The 22019-nt window shown below is 38.2% G+C and overlaps 1 long non-coding RNA gene across 1 annotated transcript; it reads left to right on the top strand.

The window, feature by feature from the left end:
* The first annotated feature begins 510 nt into the window (after window positions 1–510).
* On the top strand, window positions 511–21313 carry LOC140850238 (uncharacterized). Its single transcript, XR_012132921.1, has 3 exons — window positions 511–1450; window positions 14734–14850; window positions 19488–21313. It is a non-coding gene; the product is annotated as an uncharacterized lncRNA (long non-coding RNA).
* Window positions 21314–22019: the final 706 nt, after the last annotated feature.

Here is a 22019-nt window from a genome sequence, read left to right as displayed (position 1 = left end):
CCTGAAGGTTAATATGCCCTTATTTCTAAGGCTGACCACTACCTCTTGTCGTATTTTCATCACTGAAATATTTTCAAATTTCTAGAAAATTCACATTGGTGTGTTGCCAGTGGGAATGGATAAAATGCGATCTGAGTACCCTCTCAAGTCCACTGGCAATCTAGCATTCTTTTTTAATCTGGTTAAGTCATCCTGATTCCACATAATGAGTCTGCTAGGCCATATCCTTACTAGCGTGGGTTTAGGGGGGTGGAACTCTTTATCTATTCGTGAAAGAGAACTCAAGCAAGGAGTTCTTGTGTTTGAGGGAGCTGGAAACTATATTGATTGCTTTACCAAGCATTTATTAAAGTTCTAGAATGTGCCAGGTACTTAAGACACAAAGCTACAGCACCCCCTCCCACCCCCTTCTAAAGAATCTCTTGGTCTGGCGAGGAAGACAGACAAAGAAGCTGGTCATACTCGTCCAGTATGAGATTCTATGACAGTGACACATGCAGGGGACACAGGGGAGGGGAATCTACCTCCAGGAAGGGTGGAGGAGGGCTGGGAAGTGTTCACAGAGGCACTGGTGGTCAGGCTAACGTCTGAAGGATAAGAGGTAAGTCAGGAAGTAAAGAGTGGAGGACGCTAAGGACGTGCAGAGTCAGGTAAGTATGAGATACCTGCAGCCTGGAGAGAGTTGAGTATGGATGTCACACAGGGTTTCCTTTTCCAGTGGGGGAAGCTGAGGCTGGTAAAGCAATCAGAGGCTGAGTCACAAAGGGCTTTGCCAGACAGGTTAGGACGCATCTGGGTTGTTAACCTTGTGTCCTCAGACGGTTGTGTTTTTCTTTCGCCCATGCATTTTTCTTTAAAAACAACACAATTTATCTTAAGCAAATAGAGGTAAGAGAGGGAGTGGGTGGGGACTCACTACTTGGTCTTGAGCTCCAGGAGAAACATTCTGACACCTGAATCTGCATTGCTTGATCAGCTTGGGTTGGTCATTTTTGTTGCTGCCCTTAGTGTCCCATCCGGCAAAGGGGACTCCCCGCGGTGTGTTTCAGGTGTGCTCGGGGTCATCAGGAGGGAAGTTGTGTGACTACACACACTGTCATGTTCCTCCTTCGAGTCTACGAATACCTTACCACCAGCCTCATCTGAGGCTGGATTATATTTGGAATTTTTATGTCAACCAGTTCACAAGCCAGGACTGCTGTGCTTCATCGACGACCTTTGCTGACATTTTCTTAAGAGGTGAAGAAGAGGAAACACAAGGAGCTCTTTGAGTGATGAAGACAGAAACAATAGTTCGGTGCTGAGGAGACAGACCAAAAACAACCGGGTGGCCAAGTACTCGTTCAAGGAGCATCACTAAAAAGTTTGGATCTCGCACAGAGAGGAAGATTTTTATGTGGACTCTGGGGCCATGGCTAAAAATTTTCGCCCACTTTTCCCGATTCTGGAGGTACAGTGATCTTAATTAGCATATGTTACCATGTTTTGAGCGCTTTCTATAAACTATGTGCGTAGGCATCCGTGAACTATCCCTGAAACCTCTCCAAAAGGAACGCTATGGTTATCTCCACTTCACAGTGAGAATCTTACGGTCTGAGAGGTCTGGTCATGGGGTCAAGGACCCACTGCCAGTGAATATGGCAGAGCAGGAATTCAAAACCAGGTCTTCCTGGCTTCCAGCTCTTTACCACTCTGCTCCGGGGCCTCCACCAGTTGCCTCGGTGATTGATTTTCGAATAAGGACACAGTTTGGGATGAGGGTTCAAGGCCTCTGCCATGTGGAAGATTTAGCGGAAAGATCTCATACGTGAAGTCCAGAGCTCTGGGAGAGTCACAAGTTTTCTAGGCCTTTCTGTGGGGTGTCGAAGCTATTTAGTACGACATCCTGATCATTGGTTGACCTTTGTACTATGAACCTCAGCACTCCAGTCATACTGGGCTCGTCTCTCTCCGTACTGAGTTCCCTAAGTTTGCAGGGGAGGTCTCAGTCATGGCAGAACGGTACCACATTCGGGCTTCATGATTAAAATGTCCTTCTTTATTTTTTGGGAGTGGGGTAGCATGAAAAGAAAAGATGAGTTTTACTTAGCTGGCCTTTAAGAGAAAGTCCAGCTATACTTCAAAAGAGGCACTTGCATAACAAGGATTCTTCCCATTTTATGGATGAAGAACACAAAAAACAGTCAAGTCAGTGACTTGTTTAGATGCTTAGTAACAGCTTTTATCAGAACAAAGAGAAAAATAGAGGGACTATTTGAAGGGTATGAAAAATTGTGCATACAGCAGAGCTTAGAGATTCCTTTTTTTTTTCTTTAAAATTATGGTAAAATATACATAACATAAGGTTTACCATGTTAACCATTTTTAAGTGTACAGTTCAAAGGTCTTAAATATGTTCCCATTGTTGTACAATCAACACTACCATCCATCTTCAGAACTCTATCCATCTTATAAAACTGAAACTCTGCACCCATTAGACACATTAGACATTCCAGGTCCCCCAGCCCCTAGCAGCCACCACTCAACTTTCTGTCTTTATGAATATGACTTCTTGAAGTACCTCATGTGAGTGGAATCATACGGCATTTGCCCTTTTGTGATGAGATTATTTTGCCTAGCATAGAGTCTCCAAGATTCATCCATGTGGTGTGGCAGATGTTAGAAGTTCCTTCCTTTTTAAGGCTGAATAATATTGCCTTGCACGTATTCATTCCTTTCTTCTTTTTGGTAGTCTATCTGAAAAATATTGGTGCCCTCCATTTGAGTATTTGGGCTTCTAGAGAGGACAGATGATGTGTTTTCCCAAGGTCATTTCTTTGCTCTTGTTACTTGTCTGTCTGAGAGCCAGGGCAGAGAGCAGGATCCCATCCATAAGGGTTTGGGTCAGGATCCCTATCACACTGCAGGGTAAGAAACCCCGTCCCTTACAATGGCTTTCCTTCCTTTGTCAACCCTGCCTCCTAACCAAGTATTTAACCATGGCTAATACGTAGCATAACACCAGCCACATTGCCTTGAGACATGAAGCTCTAGCACCAGACTGTACAGGTCCTAAGGGGAGAGAGGAGGGGCCAGAGCACAGCGTTCAGGTTGCTGGGCCTTGGAAAGCCCGTGGTCAAGCATCTGCTGCTTCCGTCCATCTCACTCCAGACCAGGTGGCTTCTCAAGCTACCTGCTGCCATTCTCTTCTCTGGACTTTCACTCTTCTCTCTCACGGTGTTGCGAATCCTCTCCTTTCCCCTGTGCCTCACTGAAATCAAGTCCTCTCCCCTTTATCCTTCAAAAAAAAAAAAAAAAGATTTGCAGTAAATACAGTAAATTATATGGTGACTCAGTTCTGATCCTTCTACACCAGGTGACATTACCTACTGAGAGTCTCTTTGTAGCCCTATGGGTCCCTGAGAAACTCTCCCTTATACTTTGCTGAAATAATTCTGCTCCTAGATATCCTTTTAAGATTAAAGATGTGTGCTGGCATCATTCTGCTTGAACTGATTTTAAATAAAGTCCTTATGCTGGAGATGGGTGAATAACTTAACAGGGTTTCTTCTAGGCATCCAGGCTTTAAAAATATATATAAAATTAGCATATGTTACATACAAAGTTAATCATTTAATAATTACTAGCAAACAGATTTCTTCAAAATGTCTATATTATATCAAAACAATTGGTCCGTTCCATGAATAAAATCAGCCAAATGAAGTTGCCTAAATGAAACTTATTACTAAAAGCTTTTCCTTTTTGATTAATTGTATTTCTTTCATGTTGATATGACATAGCCTGGATATTTAGAGCTTCACAGATGATCTAATATTGACAGAATTTTAAAAGGTGTACATTTATTGTGTGTATATATGTATCCATTATTAATTATATAGACTCAAACCCAGATATCAATGAATTATTCCAGAAGAAAGGGTATGTAATACATACATCTATCATCGTTATATTTGATAGACTTATAGTTGTACTTAAAAAGCCTACATGCAATTTTCTGTACAGAAAGAAGTAAATACCAAATATGCATCGGTATTTTTTTTTTGTTATATGAATCTGTTGAAAATGTCATCAGAACAGACAAAAAAGCAGCCCGACCAGTTCTGAATTCTTGCTAATCTCAGGTAACTGAGGATATTTGCTATTGATAAAGCCAGTTAATCTCCAGAGTACAATCTGAGCTTTATGTATTTTAGATGAGAATCATAGAAATTGATTGGCATTTGCTTCTCATACAAGCTTCAAGTGCCAGCTGCAATGAAATCTATGACTATGATTCAATGTATTACGCTTCCCATCTCCACAAAGAAACACTCCAAAGCTGATAAAAATGAATTACTTTCTTTCTTTAATTTTGCAAATGCCTTACAAACATTAACTAATTAACAGATGCATGTGATGAGAAATCTACACTAGCCTATACTCTGTCACCCAGATCTTCAATTGTATATGATGTGATAAATTGCCAACTACAATGGAAAATTAACTTAGCTCTTAACAATAATTCTGGAAGCCATGTATGAGGTTGATTCCATGGAGCATTAAAAAAAAGGTTCCTGAGTAGCAAACCCCTCCATCCATTGCTTAGGCCAAGGACATTGTGGCTTCAGAATATTTTTTTAAAAGAAAAAATAAATAACCAACCCACAGTGTTTACTCACAGGCTGAGAGAAATTTTAAGGTTAGTGGGTATAAAATGTAGGAATGGCTACTACCAGTGCAACTCCACCTTAAAGAAAAAGGACATTCCCATTGGTGAGGTGATTTTTTTCCACGGGATAAGTGACAGCTTTCATGTTATAGCAATAAGAGATTGGGAAGATGAGTTCTTAAATTCTTGGTTAATCCAATGTGTACGTAGTGAAAATACCCATTTATACTCATATCTTGAAACAGGCATAGGTTTTCTCTAAAGCATATTTTTTCATATATCTGGAGCAGTTCACCATGTTTTGTTAGCCCCTAACAGTACCTGGTTTTCAAAATGTGTTTGTTAAATAACTAACAAAATTAATGACACCCAATAAATATTCATATTAGCATTATCAATGAAGTCTATGTATCCACAAACTTGTTTTTGACCATATTTAGCAGGGCATTACTAGGGACTCAAAATTTACAAGGTCCAAGAACTACCTATACTAGAAGAACCTATGCTAGACATGTCGATGTCATAGGAATCAGTTTCAAAAAAGTACCTCAAAATAGATAGTCCCATACAATGGATACATTTTTGGTTTTAGTTGCTTACAAGTTAATATGTATGAATTTTTATTATCTGAACAATGGAATGTGACTTGGACACTCCATTTGGTGTCTCACAAATACTGTGAATGATGTTCTTTCTGAATCAACCTTATGAATACAAAGAACAAATCCACTTTACATTGCAGTTCAGATAAAGTCTGTCAAGTCTATTAGGGTATAATTTACTCTAATTAGCTCTCTCACCAATAGAATTAGTCTCTACTTAGGTGAATAACACTCTGAAATGAGAAATAGTTTAGTAGTAGAGAAAAAAATGTTTTCATTCTGGTTCTCATACCTATAATTCTCACAGGCCTTAGTAAGGTTCAATCTAACTAAAATTGGTATGAAAAAGAAAATGGATAAGGAAATTGCATGCATAAAACTAAGTAATGGTTGCCTCTTATAATTACTGAAATGCCATTATACACACACACACACACACACACACATACACACACACACACACACACACACACACACACACACATACACACACACACACACACACACATAACAATTTTACAAGAGTATAATTACTAAGGTAGTATTTCTTGTTATGAAGAAAAGCTTCCATACCCTTTTGTAATAGAACTTGATAACCAAAATAATGCAGAATTAAAATACCTTTTTCAAGAATGACAACTGAGTAACAGGACTATAAAGCTGAACAAAATATAGGAGAAAAATTTTTAGGGTCCAAGATGGTGGTGTGCGAAGACCCTGGACTCACCTCCTTCCACAGACACACTGAATTTATACATATATATAGAACAATTCCTCCTGAAGGAAAACTAGGGCCTGACTGAATAGCTTCTGCACAATAAATAAATTAATACTAAACAAAACTGACTTTAGGAAAAGTAGTTTTTACCAAAGATGAAGAGAGTAATGATAGAGTTGTCAAATCATAAAGAAGATGTGATAATCATAAAAGGATGTGCGTCTGAAAACAGAACATCAAAATTCAAACAGAAGCAAAAATGGATGGAAAAGAGGAAATAACAGATAAAGTCACTTAGAGATTTCAACCCTCTTATCTCAACAATTGATAGAATAACTAAACAGGAAATCAATAAGCATGTAGAGGATGAGAACCATCTTATCAACCAATACAACCTTATTTATATGTATAAAACACTCCTTCCAACAACTGTAAAATACACGTTCTTTTCACATGACCATAAAATACACCAATGTAAATTCTTTGATCCATAAGGCAAGTCTCAATGAATTTAAAATATTTTAAATAATTTAGAGTATGTTCTCTGACCACAACAGGATTACATTAGAAATCAATAACAAAAGTCATCTGGAAAATCCCCCAATATTTGGAAATCAATTAAAACACTTTTCATTAAACCATAGTACAAAGACAAAATCAAAACAAAGTTAGAAAATATCTTGAATTAAATTAAAATAAAGACATGACATATAAAATTTGTAGGATAAAGTTAAAGCAGTGCTTAGAAAAAAACTTACAGCTTTAAATGTTTGTTAGAATATAAGAATGGTTTAAAAGCAGTGATCTAAATTTCACCTTAAGGAGCTAGAAAAATCAGAAAAAAACATGCACCCAAAGTAAACACAGAAAGAAATAACAAAGATAAAAGCAGAAATTAATTAAATAGAAAATTGGCAAGTAGTAGAAAAAAATAATGAAAATACAAATGGTTCTTTAGAAAGATTAATAAAATTGATAAACTCTTAGCTATACTAATTAAGAAAAAAAGAGAAAATATAAATTACTAATATTACAAATGAAAGAAGAGACATTAATATAGATCATTCAAACTTAAAATCTTGATAAGTGATTACTATAAAAAGTTTCATAAGGATAAATTTGACAATTCACATAAAAAGGACAATCCCTTGAAAAATACAAATTACTAACACAAGAAATTCAAAAATCAGAGTAACTCTACATCCATTGAGAAGTTGATTTATAATTTTAAAACTTTCCCACAAAGAAAACTCCAAACTTGGATTGCTCCATTGGTGAATTCTATCAAATAGTTAAGGAAGAAATAACACAAATTGTAGACAAACTCTTTCAAAAATGTAAGAGGAGGGAACACTTCTCAATTGCTTATATCATGCCAGTATTGCCCTGATACCAAAGCCACTTATGTACATTACATGAAAAGAAAATTATAGATCAATACTTCTCACTAGCATAGATACAAAATTCCTTCAGAAAATACAAACAACCCAAATCCAGCAATATGTAAAAAAAAATTAGGAATAAACAAACAAAAGAAATTCAGAAGTTCTGTACTGGAAACTAGAAAAGATTGTTGAGATAAATTAAAGAGACCAAGTAAATGGAGAGATATGCCATGCTCATGGATTGGAAGACTCAATGTTGCTAAGCTGTCTGTTCTTAAATTGATCTTTAGATCACAACCATCTCAATTTTTAATATCCAGCAGGCTTCTAAAAAAAGAGAAATTGATAAGCTGATTCTAAAATGTATTTGGAAATGCAAGGACTTAGAGTAAGCATATGATTTTTAAAAGTATAACATGGTTGTAGGACTCACAATACCTGATTTTAATACCTATTATGAAGCTACAAAAATTAAGACAAGTGTGATATTGGTTGAAATATTAACAAATAGATTAATAGAACAGAACTGAGAGTGGAAAATAGACCCATACTTAAATGATTTATTACTCTTTGAACAAAGTGCCAAAGTAATTTAATGGGAAAGGAAATAGTGCGAAAATAGTGACTGTCTATATAAAGGAAGATGGAGAAATGGAAAGCCCTACTGCATACCAAACACAAAAATGTGACATTGATTATAGACCTAAATCTAAAACACTGTAACTCCACAACCCCAAATCTTCTAGAAGAAAACATACAAGAAAATATTAATGATTTGGGGATAAACAAATATTTCTTAGATACAACCCAAAGTACTAACCAAAAAAAAATGGTTCAATTGGACATTTTAAATATATCTAGCCAGCTGTCATCTATGTGTGTATGTTACATATAAATATCATATACACATATGTATATATGTATATGACAAAAGCCTATTTTTAGAGTATATAAATAACTCATTCAACTCAGTAATAGTAAGACACACAACCGATAAAATGACTAAAATGCAAGAAAACTATATAAATGACCAGGTGGCAGTTAAAAAAGTGCTCAATATCACTAGTTGTCAGCGAAATGCAAATTTAAGTTACAATGAGATACCATTGTGCACCTAGTGAAATGACTGAAAAACTAACCACACCAAGCATTGCTGAGGACATGGAGCAACTGAAACTTTCATACATTCTTAATGTAAGTGTAACTTGATACAGCTACTTTTAAAATTATTTTGGCCACTTTTCACAAAATTAAACACATACCTACCCTATGATTCAGGAATTTCACATCTAGGTATTTTCCCAAGAGAAATCAAAACAAATGTACACAAACAGATATGTACAAAATGTTCATAACAGCTTTATATGTGATAGCCCAAAGCTGGTAACAACCATGACAACACCAACAGGAAAATGGAGAAACAAATAATTGTATATCCATATGGTGGATCGCTGCTTAGCCACAAAAGGAGGGCATTACTGATGAAATCAACAACATGAATGAACCTCAAATACAGTTAAGTGAAAGAAGACCAACTTCACATGGTGCAGATTGCGTGATTCCGTGTATACAGAGTTCTAGAAGGGGTAAAACTAATCGATGGTGATAGAAATCAGAACAATGGTTGCCTTTGGGAGTGGAGGCTGGCTGGCAATTGTTCGGGCTGAACTCTAAGGGAACTTTTGGGGGTGATGGAAATGTTCTACATAGTTAGTCCTGCTATAAATAACACTTGTTTTGAAAACGTGAACTTGTTCCAGTTCAACCGATACAAAAGGAAAACTTTGAGCACAGCATGGATTTTTCATTTGCTTGTGTGTGATTCTGTGTGCAGGAAACACTAGGTGAATGCAGAAAACCGCATTCGGCTGAACTGGGCTGCGTAGGGAAACACATATCTCACACAAGGGAACACACCTCACACATCTAGCTACCTCAGCTCATCGCGCATATTATGAGCTACAACCATCCAAGTCATTTCTGTTACTATTTCAGGTAATTCTCCTTTCTCCACTTAACAATAACTCACAAATTAACCCTTCCAATGTCAACTTCCACAAACAAACTTCAGGCCTTTTTCAGAATAAAGTGCATTATTTATTATAGCATTTATAAATTTCTTTAGCACCTAATGTATAAACCTGTACTGTTTTTAATTAGACTCCAATTCATTTTTATGTGTCATTGACAAAGTGAATGTTTGCCCCAGTCTTATTTTTGGCATAAGTCTTGTGATGGGATGTTTGTTGCACAACTCTGCATGGCAGCAGTGATTTTTAAGAGCGCATATTTTGCATTGCTGCAGAATTGACTATGCTGTTGGGCTAAGGGTTAGAGCAGCAAAATTCAATTGTCAAATCTAATCAAACTGTACACCTAAAATTTGTGCATATCCTGATAGGTAAATGATCCTTCCATAGAATAATAATAAGTTTAACTTAATATTAATCCATCTATTTGTTTAAGGTCTACCTCTTATGACTATGTTGGCCCTTGGTTTCTCATGCGTTTCATTTTACTTTCCAGTGAGTAGCGAACGGCACCCAGTACCCTGGATGTGACATGTTCTCGTAGGGCTTTCTGAACTCGGCATTACTTATATCAATAACGTTCTCTTCCCCAACCTTTGCCAGATTAGTTTCTGCTAATCATTTAAATAGTAGTTAAAATACCACTCTCTACAGGAAGTCTTCCTCGCTGTTATTCCTTCCTCAGCCTGATTAAATGCCCCTCATATGTGCTTCCACAGCATTGTGTGCTTAGTTCTACCATAGTTTTTGCCATGCTTTGTGGGAATTATTTATCACTTCTTTGAGGCCATAGCTCTCATGGTAAAAGCTATGTGTTTTAACCCTGAATCTCCATTTCTCGCTCTGTGATGGGCATGTATCAGACGCAGAAAATAATGTTATCTGAAAATTATCTGAACAACTGAATGAATGTACTATTTCTTGAACTAGTTTATTGGTTTCCTATTCCAATTAACAAAGTGACACAAAGTCAGTGTCTTAAAGCAACACAAATTCATTGTTTTACAGTTCTAGAGGTCAGAAGTCTGAAATGGGTCTCAATGGGCTAAAACCAAGGTATTAGCAGTGCTACATTCCTTCCGGAAACTCTAGTACAGAATCCATTTCCTTGCCTTTTCCAGTTTCTAGATGCTTCCTGCATTCTCTGGCTCATGGCCTCTTTCCATCTTCAAAACCTGCAGTCACATCACTTCAACCTCTACCTTCGGTCATGCATCTCCTCTGGCTAATTCCCCTGCCTCCCCCTTTCACTGATAAGGACACTTGTGATTACACTAGATCCCCACCCCCCCATGAATAATCTCTTCATCTCAGGATCCTTAACTTAATCACATCTGCAAGGTGTCCTTTGCCACATAAGGGAACATATCCATAGGCTACATGTATTAGGATAGGGACCTTCTAATACTTCTGGGAGCCTTGCTTTGTTTAGCAACAAAAGCAAAGTACTTGCTCTCCTCAGTGCCTTTGCAATGGCTGTTCCACATGCCCAGAGCGCTCCTACTCCGTGCATTCACATGCCTGACTCCCTCTGATACCTACAGTCTTTGGTCAAAACTCCCTCTTGTACCTGAAGTCTTTGCTCGAAAAGATCCCCTTCATCCATCCTATTTAAAATTGTAGGCTTTGACTCCTATTTACCCTTATTCTATTCTTTTTTCCTTTCCCCCATAGCCTATTTATTACATCCCTTTATTTTCTGTTTATTTTACCTAGTAGAATAATCACTATGAAGGCTAATTAATTTTTGTCTGTTTTATATGCTAATATACCCCAAGCACCTAGAGCATTAGCTGGAACACAGTAGGGACTCAATAAATACTTGTTGAATTAACTGGATAAGTGAGTGAATATATGACTCTCTTCTATGGCAGAGCATTGCAGAGGCGAGTTGAAGACACAGGCGTCAGGAGCTGCACACATACACAGAGAAGCCATTCTTTGGCAAAAATAATATGCATTTTGCAAAGGCCACTAGAAGAAAGTAAGTTCCTTAGGAATAAGCGATCGTAATTTTCTATCTACAAAATCTGAGCTTTGAGCAATTGCAGGTTTAGTGACTGAAACTTACATGAAATTTTCACAAGGGAGCCATCTGAGCAGACTGTCGTGGGGCAAAGATGGTGACGGACTACAAAGAGGATGACTGATAAAAGGAGAATGGGTTTCACACCAGATCAAGTAGTGATGCAACTGCTTAGTTAATTTGTCTCATCAACACTTGGTAAGAGGTGTTTGGAATTCAGTGATCAGATTCACAGATCGAATTATTCATAATTCATTGCATATACAATGACACATAAATTAACTGTATTAATGAAATAAGGTCTTCATAGCAAAGCACTGCACCATTTCCAAGTGATCTTTTTGCTGTGTTCATAAATTCTATGTTAAAGAAGACTTTGAAATGTTCCTACAGACAGCTATGTTAAGAATGTATCTTATTAGCAAATGCAGGTAATATTCTTGATTCTCCTACTCAGAGTAGTTATTTTAAGCAGTATTTCTTTCCAAATAAGGTCGTTAAAAAAAAACAAACCTTTCCTGTAAGCACCACATATTATAAGCAGTGAGTAAATGTGCATTTGTGCACACAAGTATAACAATATGTATAGGCCTCACTGGTTATGATTATAATAGTCTGAAGAAACTAGAGTAGATCTTCTGGGTCCAGAACAAACTGAAAATGGTCACAAGAACTTTAAAACATAGGCATGAGCATCCAGTTGTTATGAGCCTAGAAAATTACTCAACAGATTGGTAGTTGTTCTCATTCTGGCCCATCTATAATCCAAAGAAAGCAAAACCTTTCTCTTGATTTCTTCATTGCAAAACTGAGACAAGTGGCCCTTTCAAAATGTTTTCTTTATATAAGAAGGGATGGCAAAGGGAAAATAAACACAGGATAGAGGGATATAAACAATATGGTTTAGAAATTAGAGGGTTCTATTCCAACCCTGCTTATTTCCGTCTTTTCTGAAAGCTGTCTCAAAATAATTGCATTCTATAGGCTCAAGGGCAGGAAAAATTTTGCAAGCACCTAGGCTGGGTCCCACACATTCTAGCTCCCAATCCACTTCTTGCACCTTCTTTTTTGACATCTGTACTCCTGCGTCACTATCTAATCTAAAGCCTCATATCAGTGTCCATTCTCAGAGAGGTGCTTTTACTTAGTGAATGACACCCTTCAGATGAGACCTATTTTATATCCACAGGGATGGAGACAAATACTATGAAATAACAACGGAGCCCTAATCTGGTAGTTAAGTAACCTAAATTCTTGCCCTGGTTTCCTTGCCAGCTTAACTTCTGAAATGTCATCTACAAAATGAAGTGATTGACCTTGTCTGTCTTTAAGGCCCACTCTAGTTTCTGTAGTTATCTATCTAGTTATCATCATTAACAAACACGGTTGAGATACTTTCATATATACAATGAATTTCTCCTCCTTTTTCAAAAGGAGATAAAGAAGCTCAGAAAGTTCGAGTGACTTGCTAGCATCATACCTCTAGTAAATGGCAGAGCATGTATTCACCTGCTGCAGATCTTATCCACAGAACAAATGGTTTTGCAAATACCACACCGTTGTGCTAAAGAAAAATGGCTTCAGCACCACAGACAGATAAGAAGAGAGCCCACGTGATAAAAATCAAACGAATAATCATATCTGACTTGATTGTTTATAGTTCACGATGCGTGATCAAAACCGAAAGTTTCTGTGATATGAGTGCCCTTGCACTGTTCGCCATGTAAGAACTTATTCACTGTGTTAAGAACTTGTTCACCATTGTAAGAACTTGTCTGTCATGCTTCAGAAGATTGAAGACTGTTGAGAATTAGGCTTGGGGTTGATTAATGATTGTGCATTGAGTCCCCTGTACAGAATTTTATTGTTGTTAACAACCATTTGATCAATAAACATGAGAGATGCCCTCTCAAAAAAAAAATAGTTAAAATGTATTTTAAAATTCTAGTAAGTGGCAATTTGTAGGTTTTCTTTTAAAAATTGTTCATTTCCTTTGCTCCTCTTTTTTGTTAATGTAAGTTTTTCTTCATTTTTTTGTTTATAAATAAAAATTGATGCTTGTTATAAAAAAAAATAATGATAATTACAATCCAAAAATAAAAAGAAGAGAGCCCACGTGGCGGCTTCCTGGGAGCCAGCACCCCCACCTGTTCACATGGTCTCCTTAGGAACTGTCATAATTTAGGAGACCTTGGCAGTTCAGCCTTGGCCGATTAGTTCAGGGATTAGGCATGACAAGAATTAGGAGGGTAGAATCCTTCCTCAGGATTTGGAAATATGCAAGGGAATTGGTCTGTCTGGGATGACTGAAGCCATAAAATGGAAAACTAGGGAGATGTTAATGGCATTGTTTGCTGCCAAGTGAAGAAAGCCAGTCGTCAGTGTGAGACAAGGCAGAGAGGAAAGATGGAGCATTTGGGCAGAATGTGGCCCCTGAGTGCGGCTGCTCATGATGTCCACCTGCACAGCTGACCTAACGCCTTGGCGTCCTGTCCTCCCCTGTATCTTGTGTGCTGCAGTGTCCCCAGTTTGCCTTAATGGTTCAATGATTTTGCCTTCATTTCCTAGAACTATTGTAATAAATTACCACACACTGAGTGATTTACAGCCACAGAAATGTGTTCTCTCACAGTTCTAGAGGCCAGAAGTCCGGAACCAAGGTCCTGGCCAGGTGGGCTCCTTCTGGAGGTCCTGGCAGAATTCGTTGTGTCTGTCCCCTACCTTCTACTGGCTGCTGGCAGTCTTTGGCATCCTCTGCCTTGTAGACTTATCACTCCAGTTTCTGCCTCCATCTTCATATGACCTTCCCTCTGTGTGTGTCTCTACGAGTTTTCTACCCTTCTCTTCTCTTACAGGAAAGTCTGGCTCTGGACTTGGAGCCCATCCCTACCCAGGACGATATCCTCTTGAGATCCTTAGCTCAATTATATCTGCAAAGACCCTCTGTTGCAAACAAGGCCACGTGCACCAGGTTTTGGGTGGACATATCTTTGGGGGAGGTTACTATGAACCTCCAGAAAAAAGGAATCCCAAATTGAAGGGGTGACTGGTTTTGAGATTTAGTGCTATCCCTCTCAATAAATACATTCATACATTTCATAACACTTTTCATACTGTCACCCCTGCCCGTGTTTTTCTTTCTGTAAGCACATTTTGACGTTTAACAAATATAACACTATAATCCAAAAATAATATTGTGCTGCAAAGCATGTAAACACATCCATGATTATTTTCGATTTACCTTTTCTGGTATTTGCCTAGTTCAAATGATCCTAATGACAGATAACTGTAGATAAGATTGAGAAACTGTTCTTTTCCATTTAGGATTTTCCTGGACGGCTGAAAGTTCATGTGTGCTTTTGAATTACTCCAGTACTGGTATCATGACACCTGGAAGAAGAATGGTTTACTGGAGAATTCTGTTATCTGGACACCACATAGGTGGGTGCTTTTTTTGTTGTGTAACAAAGGAGAGGAGGTATGTTGGTGTTTTTTTGTTTTAACCGATAAAAATTGCTTTCTTTTCCAGGGAAATGTTCCCTTATGTGAAGTCACTTTCCACATAACCAGCCATTTATTAGAGTAACACATTCACCCCATCCTGAAATCTCAAATAAAAAATCCATTGTAGTGCCATTATGGAGCTGGTTTTATGTTTATTAGCAGCTGTCTTCAAATCTTTACTACTGCAGAGTAAAACTATTATACTGGTATTTTTTTTTAAATCCCCATAAGAACAACAAAAATACAAAGTCCCTGGTTTATGAGAGGTGTTTCATTGGGAAAATATTAAGGGATGGAGTCAATAAAAAAATAAAACCAAGCCTTCTGCTCAGTATAATCTTATGGATGCTCTCCATCTCCCAGATTCATTCCTGGGGTATTGCTATACCTTACAAAGGTTATCCACAAGGTTTAAACTTTGTGCATGCTTTGGTATTCCGATCTCTCACAAGGCAATTTCCCATTGCCTACTCCCTTAGAAATGAAGTTTCAGTTTAAATAGGAATCATCCTTGAACCTGTCCTACAAATCTTAGGTCAGATAATAACTTAAGAGTCTTCCAAAATGTGCACAATGAAGCTCCTCATGGCGCCCACCTTGCTAAATTGTAACCGGTCTTTCATGTATTACAGCTCATGACTTAGTTCTGTTTTAACAAAGTAAATCCAAAAATAGGAATGCCAAGCTCCTGCCATGTAAAATTTCTCAGTTTGATGCTAAATAAGAAGATATAGCTTTCATAGAGTGACAAGAATGCTATAAACATGTGGTGGCAGATTTGTTTGGGGTAGAGTTAATGACGTCCTTGTTAATTCCTGATAGAACTTAGAAGGCTCTTTAACAACTCCCTTTTGGCTGTTGATTTATCTCTTCATATAGAAAGTCATAGATTATTGTTTTTTCAAAAATATACACACTTCTTGCAGGTTACAATTCTACCCGCTTTGTAATTTTCCATCTTTAAACTGAGTTGATCCTTTTTAATGATGTTATGCCCTTAATCAGGACCGTATAAACAATCCGAATTACAAACTTCACAAGACATATGTGAACACTTAGTAGGCTTGGGGAGATATTTGCACTTTAGAATATCTACATGAATTTTTTTTTCTTGGAGATTATCCTGTACTAGTAACAGGCAGAGAAAATATTTCCCATGCCTGTGAGTATTTAGGAGTTCCTTTGTGTGGCTAGCTCTCTTTCCACACCCCCCCCCCCCCCACCAGTAAGGGGAAGTGGTGTGCATTGGGGGAGGGCGAAATAAAAAAATGACAAGAAGCTAAAGCTTTGCTGCTGCAGGATCAAATTCCAAGCAGAATTCCTTTATACACTTCGTTTCTGTGAAAGTACGGGGTGGTGCTGTTTTCACTGTATCTGCTCGCTTAATTGTTTCTGCCTGTTCATTTCATTCTTCAGTGCAAACATTAGCCTAAGGGACATTTGAAAATTCAAAGGTAGGCTTGAAGTTTAACAGGAAATGAACAGTGGTGTTACTGCAATATTAAAGGAAAAGTTTAGAGCCAATAGGAAATAGCCACACAATTCTAAACTCAGTATGTCTTTTCTCCTTTTTTAGTTACTTCCTTTCGCTCTCCCAAATGTCACGATTGAAGAAAAACATTCCACGGTTTCTACGTTTTTACATGGGCAGCATATATAAAGGATCTGGGAAATATGCATTAATGGTATCTCTTAGCTGTGATGACAATCAAGGGATTTTGAATTATTATGAGGCAATATCTAAAATCCAGGACAGATTTCCTGACAGCTGTAATGATTTAATTCTTCTTGAATATCCCTTTCCACCCTCAAACCTCCTTTTCCCAGAATTATCCAGATAATCAAGAAAGTGGTGGGAAGGTTAGAATCTGAACCATCTCAAAATCAAAACTGACCGGATAACCACCCAGCTCGGTTTCACTTACAATGTAGAAATACAATTTCAGTGACTTTGTGATGCCCGTGAAGTTTGACCTCTAGTCTTGAAGGTGTCTTCAGACGGAACCAAACTTGAACTTCAGAAGTTCATTATCCCTCAACCTAGTTGCCCGTTTACACTCAAGGTAGGATGGCTTAATTGCAACAAACATCAGTTATTGCTAAACGCTGCTATTTACCAACTCAAAATGAAGTGTCCTTATTGTCCGGCTTCTCTCTAATCACTGAGACAAAAGATCAAGGAGATTTTCACAAACCAAGTTCAAAAGAACTCAACATAAAATACTGCCTATTTTATAATTACTTTCTCCACCTTAACAAGGAAATCAAACAACGGGAGAAGAGCAAAAAGCTATCAGCCACATAAGGTTGTTTAAAATGACCCACCAGACACAGAATTTTTTAAGAGTTGAATACTGAGGCAGAAAGTATCAAACTTAAATAAATAAATAAATAAATAAATAAATAAATAAATAAATAAATAAATAAAAGCCTAGGGATTTAAACATACAAAATTTATTAGACCATTATTTTGGGAAATCATTTGGGTTACTTCAAATGGCCATAGTTAAATAACAGGTAATTACCTTTTCCTGCCTTGAAGAACAATGGATTTGGGAGGGATCCCAATTTGTAAAGAGCAATCATGATTTTATATTCAATTACCTAATGGAGAGATCACTGTATTTTGGTATTTTTTTGCTAACGCTGTATTTCATTGTCATCTATTCAAAAGTTCTATTTAATTTTTGATGGATTATGAATCACACTAATTCATTTTAAGAACAGCAGGACAAGAGAACTGTTGATAAACTAATTTTAGGAAGAGCAAGTGGCTGGTTTAGCCACCTTTACAATGATCATTCTAGGTGGCAAATATCACCTTTTGGCTGTTCTCTGGAGTAGAAGCAGCGTTTGTGCTGGTGGGGGGCGGGGGGAGCGTGCAAATTAGGTGTAGGTTCGAAATGGGAAAGCAAGGTAAATGAACAAATTGCAAGTTAAATACTTTAGGGGGAGGGGATGTAGTTTTACAGGTATCAATTATTGTCGTTACAAGTAATAAATAATGCTAAATAAAACACGTAACTAAACAGGCATTAAAGACCTTTTACCTACATAGAAGAAAAGAAAACCTTTTCTTCCTCCCAGGCTGCAGACTGCAGGCATTTTCCTCTCCCTCTGTCAAGTGCAATTCTTTCTTGATGAATGACAAGGCAGGATAATAGGCTGCGGTCGCCGTGGCAACCAGACGGCAGCCCTGTGTGCCTAGCATTTTTTCATCTGAAAATGAAACCAGAAGCAAAGAAAAGCTGCAAATGTAACCAACAGATTAACTGATACAAAAAAAAAAAAGAAAAGAAAGAGAGAAAGAAAAAAAGGAGCAAAAAGACAAGTTAGATTACAAGCAATTAAAATTACAGTACCTCGCCTCTCTCTCTCTCTTTCCCTCTTTTTCTCACACTCCTGACTAGATCACTTAAAATACTATTTGATAAATATTCAGCAGTCATGTTTTATCTTTATTTTTTTTAATGCTTTCTTTGCTTCTGAAATCTATGAATAACTGTTTTACAAGAGGCATTTGATTTCACTGGACACTGCAATTTATTAAGCTTTTTGAGCCTTGTTCCTACTGACATTTCTAAATTCCTTTCCTCTCTGTACCCATCCCTGAACTGTCCAGAGACGAAGGGTTTGCTGTGCAATAGTTTTATCTGGTGGCAGGATGGGCTGGGGAAGCAAGGGAAGAGATATGGCCTGAGCTGAGAAATGAAACGATAATTCTGTTATTAACACTCGTGCATTCTCAACACTCCATCCGCTGTATTGACTAAGTAATCATAGCTGCTCTTCTGTTGAGCTAATAGAAAGCCACAGTTCTCTGCTCTGTTCCCAATCCTGAACAGAAGTTTCCTGAAACCCCATTCAGAACACCATATAGTCAGCCTACATAATTTCCTTTCATTTACTGATATCAAAACTTTTATGATTGCTTTCCTTTTAGGTGACTGCTTTCTCTTGTCTGTACTGAACAGAAATACTAAAGAAAACAGATGTAAGAGAGGATTTTCTGAGAGCAATAGCCCCTTTGCACTGGCTATTTGGTGAAGGCAAAGAACACTGAGCAGAAAGTCACAGGACAGGAGTTCTGTGAGGAACAATCTCAGGGCAACTGGCAGAGGACAAACAGGCCTTGCATGTACTTGAATTTGAATCTTAGCTCCACCCCTCTGATGATATAATAATAGGTATCAATATCTTCAGTATTTTTTCATCTCTAAAATGGGCAAAACGTACCTACCGCATGGGACTTTTGAGATTAATGAGATCACCTGTTGAAAATGTCTGGTAGATAGTAGGAGTCACTTAAAGAGTTCTCCTTCCTGTAATCGAAACTCTCAGTTTTCTAACCTGTTTAGTAGAAATGTCTGTATAGGGTGAGTGTGCATGCGTGTGTGTGTGTGTGTGTGTGTGTGCGTGCACGTGAGATAGAGAGCTATTGTGTATACATAACCACCTGTTTCAGAAGGATGTATATCAAATAAGCTAATTTATGTAAAATGCTTCCCAACAATGTCTTGCTTATGAAAAAGCAAGGTGTGTCACCCAGAGATGTTAATACACTTCTTTTCCAGGGGAGTCCTAAAGAAAGGTGTTGGCCTCCGATTTACACTGAGGCAGAGCAATGAACCGACCAGCTGAACTCCAAACTGCTATCCAAGAAACTCCCCTGTTGTGGACAAAAAGATTGAAATGCAGAAGACCCACAGAGCAAGTCCACAGAATTTGGCTGGAGCCTCGAGGTGTCGGAGTGCCGACACGTATCAGAGAGCACTCCCAATGTCCCTGCAACATGCCCAGTGGTTGTGCTGGCCACCCACAGCAAGGTCCAATAAATCCTTCCCTTGTCCCCACTTCCCCCAACACACACAAATGCAAAGTAAACAGTTGGATCAAAGCTTTTAATGTGCTTTGTACTGTTTTATTTGAAAAGATCAGGTCTGATATTTGAGAGGAAGAGTCCATCTGGCTGGGCTGAGCTCAAGAAGCTTCAGAAAAATTGTAAACAAGCCCAGGGCACAAACTCCCCTCACAGCCTCACAGTCCCACCCTGCCATGCCACAGTCAAAGACCTGTCCCGGGCTAGCCAGCTTTTCTGAACCACTCATGCATAGAGAAGTCAGTGTACTGAAACTGACCCTCTGTGCAACCTCGTCCTAGAATTCTCTAGAATCTACATTGCCCACTACCAGTGCCAGTTCTAAATTTCTATTGTCCTGGGAGCCTATTGTTCATATTTTTTTAATTTCCAGAAGGTAGATATTATGATGCTTTACATACCCTCAGTTGTTCACATAAACTTCTCAGTAATTTAGAGTAAAAAGATGAGGATGGAGATTCGAGAGAGGGGAATAATTGCTTCATTAAGTGTGATATATGTGTATTTTTTTAAGGTTTTTACTTTTTGCCACCAATGAGATACAAAGAAGGGACAGGTAAGGTGCATTTCTTCCATCAGAGCATTTATCACACCTGATGCTGTTATTTGTGCAGTTCTCTTCTCTTCTTACTGGACTATAAGCTCCTTACAGACAGGGGCCATGCCTGTCTTGATTTCTTAACACATCCCCAGGTTCTGACAGAGCGCTTTGCTCATACTAGACACTCAATAAATACTTGCTGATCAAATGGATGAGCTTTGAAGTCAGACACACCTGTTCACACTGTCATTCTCCCATTCCCTAGTTGTGACTGGGCGTCTTTACTCTTCTGAACCTGATTTCTTATCTGTAAAATGAGCTGACATTTCCTCATATAATTGTAGTGACTGCTAAATAAGACAAATGTCTGAAAATGCATAGCTCCCAGCATAACTTAGTAGATGGGCAATATCTAATAGTTTTCTCCTTTTTAATTCAATAATATGTTCTGTTGAATTTTTAAGTGAATTTCTTGCCATTCAGAAAGGTCTTCCCTGATAATCTTCAGAAGCTCCTATAAAGATTACAGGGGAAGAATAGGTTCCTACAACGTTCATTCTCCAGAAAGTGATTGCATGGACCTATTCCAAAGACCATGTCTGCTTCAAGTACAGAAGAGTAAGTGCCACCTATAATTCACTAGAACAAGGAAGATTGATTTGAATGCAAGGACCAGGTTGGGAAGTGAAGATAGACTCCTGGGGTTGGCAGCAGATGAGGGACCAAACATGAATGCACAGCAGTAGAGCCATTAATCTCAAGATGACCACCTGCATGTGAGCATCTGGAGAACAAATCACAGACCACAGAATTCACTTAAGGCACAGGACAAGTGAGATGCACCCAGCGTTAGTTGAGCTCAAAGGGTGAACTGACATTTGGCAACACTTATTGTGCACCTACTGTATATGTACCTGTAAAAAGAACAACAGTACCTACCTCACAACATTTTGTGAGGTGTCATTAAGTGATCAGTAATACAAAAGCTGGGAAAAGGGCTTGCACGTAGAATAAGTGCAATAGATAAACTGCCATATATAAATGCAATCAATAAATAAATGCACTCAAAGTTTAACTGTTGTGATTTGGTATGTATTCACTCATTCTTTTTCTTTTTATTAAATTAAAAGAGACTGTGAACTTATGACAGAAAAGAGCTCTAGATCTGGGATCAGAACACTGGGGTTTGGCAATCAGTTCTGCCACCTACTAAGCTCAGTTTCCTCACCTGAAAACGAAAGTAAGGAGATCTGGCTTGAAAGATATGTTATGACCAAGATTAAGTGAGCCGAGTGAGACCTTGCAGGTGATGAGCAGAGTTTCAAACTATGGGCAATTGGTATCAGGGAAATTCAGCAGCAGGTCAGCAATGGTTAGAGACAAGGCCCTCAGAGACTAAGACACAGGGATCGGCACCAAGCGTTAGAGATGCCCGTCACCCAGATTAGCGCAACAGCCATCTTACCCCTGAGAACACAGTGATGCCAAGTTTATCAGCTGAACACACAATTCAGAGGAGACCATCATGCTCATAGGCCTTCACACACTCGCACTGGCCTAAGAATAAAAATCTAAGCTTCTGGGATGAGCATACAAGTTTTTCCAGGATTTTCTTTCAGTTTCCAGTTACTGCTTTATCTCCCTTTCAAGATCAGTCAAACACCATGCTGTTTCCTACACATGCAT

Source organism: Manis javanica, chromosome 6, assembly GCF_040802235.1.
Source record: "Manis javanica isolate MJ-LG chromosome 6, MJ_LKY, whole genome shotgun sequence".
Lineage (NCBI taxonomy): Eukaryota > Metazoa > Chordata > Mammalia > Pholidota > Manidae > Manis > Manis javanica.
Note: the sequence above shows the minus strand (reverse complement) of the source record. Positions and strands in the feature narration are given on the sequence as shown.